This window comes from Morone saxatilis, unplaced genomic scaffold, assembly GCF_004916995.1.
Source record: "Morone saxatilis isolate NCDOM2014 unplaced genomic scaffold, NCSU_SB_2.0 Contig17, whole genome shotgun sequence".
NCBI lineage: Eukaryota > Metazoa > Chordata > Actinopteri > Moronidae > Morone > Morone saxatilis.
The window spans coordinates 2,012,375-2,016,716 of NW_023339729.1; positions in this window are offsets into that span (position 1 = coordinate 2,012,375).

Consider the following 4,342-nt stretch of genomic DNA (forward strand, 5'->3'; position numbering starts at 1 on the left):
TTTCTGCCTTTTAACAGGCAGTTTTTCCTTGCCCCCGTCGCCAAGTGCTTGTTCATGGTTTTTGAACTGAATTGAATTACTTTGTGTTGTAGTGATTAAAACAATAATATTCCAAGTCTTACAGTTAAAGAAAGCAGAATGCCGGAGGAGGATAAACACCAGCCAAAGGGATTTCCACAACATGGCAACCCAGAGGCTGTTGTTTATTTATGGTTTATTCATAAAGCAGCAAATACTAATTTATTAAGCAATACATATATAAATAATACTTTTATATGTGTCTTGCTTCATATTACTTATACAGCTATATAACACATACACACATACATCATTTTATATTATGTGCTATATATCATAGTACTATATTATTACTGTATATTCTGCTTATACATTATATAACACTTACATATAAATACATATAGTATGTATGTTGTACTAATTTGTCATACTCATAGTGTAAATAATATAGACATCATGGTTGCTGGAGTTTCTGGATGTTTTTTTGCACAAATACTTTACACAATACACAATTCTCTTGTACAGTCTGTATATATTATATTTATTACTATATCCCTCTAATTTTCTTAATTTCTTATTAGTATTTATTGCATTATTCAAATTCCTCTTAGCCTGTCTCTTGTGCTGATGTAACATATCAATTGCTCCCAATCGTACCCTTAATTTAAAGCTGTTAGCATCAATGTAAAAACCCATCATAAAGACTGTCTGATTAGAAGAACTACCACTGAGATTGTAACGTGTTTTAAGACAGATAACTTGAATTATATTCAAGTTCAAGTTTCTACATCACACCTATGCATGTTGCACACTGGACCACGACTGGCTTTAAACTAGTTATGATGTGATGAAATCCTGCTCACTTGTACATGTGTTAAACTCAGATTTAAGTTGAGCACAGAGAATCTTTCTCTCTTCGACAGATGAATGTAAAAATAAACTTAGCACATGCATAATTCTGCACAGTGAAGCTCAAACATCAAGTAACAAGAAGCAAAACACATTAATGAAGTATGTCAGAAGATGTGTATAAATAGTCATGTAAGTAATTTGATCACATATACACTGACTTAAGCAGGGGTAGCATGAAGTATGTGTCTCAGCTTTAAGTAGGCAGAAATATTCAAATAAACTACGTGAAAATGACAAGTTTATACCACATGAAAAAAACTGCATGTTTTTTTGCCCAAAACTGCATGGGATAGCATAAAGTGGGCATGTCAAAAGGGAGACTTGTGGGTACCTTTTAGAACCCCTTTTCATTCAGGTTTCTTGAGGTCAGAGGTCAAGGGATCCCTTTGAAAATGGCCATGCCACTTTTTCCATTGCCGAAATTTAGCCTAAATATGGATAAAATATGGTTATTTACAAATTTGGTACCAATGGATGCGCTAGGTCTTCTAGTTTAATATAATACCAGTATCTTCACTCTAGCTTTAAAACAGAGACACTGTGTAGTGGAAGAGGTAAGGAGAATGGGATGGCCAATCCGATTTCAGGGGTGGCACTTTGCATTGTGCCATTGCAAAAACACTGAATTGGGTCTGTACCTACTGTATTATATATTCTTTAGCAGTAAAGTAAACTTTTACCCTGCTGATGGACTTTGTGGACCAAGAGGAATTACTTTTTTCCTCTAGTGTGGAAGTATGTAGCATTGGATTTAATGAACAAAATAATGAAAAAGGCTACATTTGTGAAGATAGTATCGACTAGAATAGCAGAACAGAAACTACATAACCCTCTTTTTGCTTCACTGTTCACTTCATCAGACAGACTGACAGATATACAGGTGTTTGGACTGTAGGCAGACTGAAGAAACTGCGCTGATGGAGCCAGAAGAACAGATATATGTCAACCTAGAGGAGCTGGGTGACTACAGAACTGAACACCATAGACCAGAGGAAACTGGTAAGCCTGTAAAATACCAGTAGTTTACAGTGTTGTGTCATGAACTTATAGCTCATGTAGTTTTGAAGAAATCTGAAACAACCAATACAAATATAAAGACAAAAAATGGAATCACTACTGTAAATACTTGCAATCGTTTACTGCTCCAAAAATTTGGCCCACTTGTGGACACAAATGCACCATAGCAGTAAGGATCAGTGACAGATTTATGGGATTGTTTGGATTAAACTACACTGTAAATCTTTATAGAACATATTAATAAAAGCAGTAAGCTAACATAACTTAATACTCCAAAAAATTCAGTCACTCATTCCTATCAATTAAAACCCAGCTCAAAAATGAACTGTTGACATAATAACTCTTAGTAACAGTATTAGTGACTTAGTTCCAGTTCCAAGTTGACTTCTTGTATATCATTACAAAAATGTAAACCTCAAAGCCCAAAATGAATTGGCTACCATTTTGATAATCAATTAATTATTAACCTATTTATTACTTTAAAAAAGATATTTAAATAAAAATATTTTTTATTCATTTTTTTTCATGCTTAAATTGTCGGAGTTCATGTTCAAGTTCAAGGCAATCGGTTTCCTCAAACAGTTTAAATTGAACTAACTCATCAGGTTTTACAGTGTAAAAAAAAATATTTAATCTTTAATAGTTAGTGCCAAGCATTTTGACAATTGACTTATTTTGAAATTGTTTATACAGAAGATACCAAATATTCCCAATATTCTCAATTCAACTTTATTTATATGTCACCGCTCATACAAACATGCGGCCCAAAGTGCTTCACCTAACAAGGCTAAAAATAGTAATAATAATAATAATATTACATAATAATAAAATAAATCATCATCAACCCCATCATCATCATAATAATGATAATATGAAGAAAAAACAGCAATAACATGATAAAAAAAACCAAGAAAAACAGAATTTGAAATATATAATGGGTAATGTGTGTTATGTTTTGATTAATTGAGAGAATAATCATAAGATTGTCAGTCAGCCTTATTCAGAATTCATTTTTTAACTTAGGCACTTTCCAAACGTGTTTACAGACAGATCTGTGATTCTGAAGAATGAAAGGACGTAATGATAAAAAAACAATATCAGGAACTGAGAGGAGACAAAGGAGATCTTGAGGAAGCTCCTAAAGAAGCGACCTGACACATCACGTAGACAGTAAAACCACAGTCTGTTTTCAGCCTCGATCAGAAAATTAATCTTATTCTGACTTTGTTAATTTGAGTTTGGTGTGTGTGCGTGTGTTTTTTCATTTTGCAACATACTGTATATTTGAGGCTGCTCTACATAGCAATGATGCAAGAAACAAGAACCAGAATGCTCTTTACCTTACAATATAAACATGATTAGAAACTCTAGAAGTCAGTTTTCTAAATATTTTACACCATCAGTTGAGTACTTTTTTTAAACGTTATTTTTTTGGCCTTTTATTGGCTTTATTGATAGACAGCTATAGAGAGACAGGAAAGGGTGGGTGGAGATGGAGGGGAATGACACGCGCAAAGGCCACAGCGTCGTTGGTATTACGGGTAGTAATGCACTACTGTATGTACACCATAAATAATGTGCGGCCACCTTGATCTTCTTTAAGGTCTGCAGTAAAACTGAACGACCGTACAACTATTATGTAACAGTTCTAAACAGAAAGGCACCAATGTATCAGAGTCATGTGTAACCTCTTCTACAACAATGTACACCTGCAGAAACCAAGCCTGTGAGAACTGATGCTGTGGCTGGGGAAGAAACTGAAACCTGGCTGCCTTTTAAAGTGACTACAGTTTGTCTAGGACTGCTGTGCTTCCTCCTGCTGACCACAGTCATAGGAGTCGGCGCCCTATGTGAGTATTCAGAGAGAGAAAAGGTGGGGGGGGGGGCTGAAAGAGGAAGAAGAGGGGGTAGCATTTCAGGCTAAGAGACACTTGTGGTATGTACTGTATGTTCTGCTCTTTTTCTCTCCTCTCAGATGACAGAGACTTTAAACAACTGTCTAGAGACCTGGCCAATCACACAGCAGAGAAAGACCAGCTTCTAGTCAAATACCAGAACCTGACTGATGAGAGAGACCACTTACAAACCAGTTTCAAGAATGCAATTCTTGAGCTGAACAAGAAACTCGGTGAGGATTCCTCTCTCCCAGATGTATCAAATATACAGAAGAAATATAGATTACATTTGATATTGTTTTGAGAAGGACGTAGCAGGCATACATATTCTATATATTAAATAAACTCCAACCCCATTGAACCCCAAGAGCAACTGATCCATATAAGATATGTAAGGCACATTTTTCACAATATAGTTTTAAGATTCTTTTTAAAAAGCCTAAATAGGAAGTGACTTAGATGTTTCAGGAGTTTGGCCTATTTATTACTTTAAAAAAGAT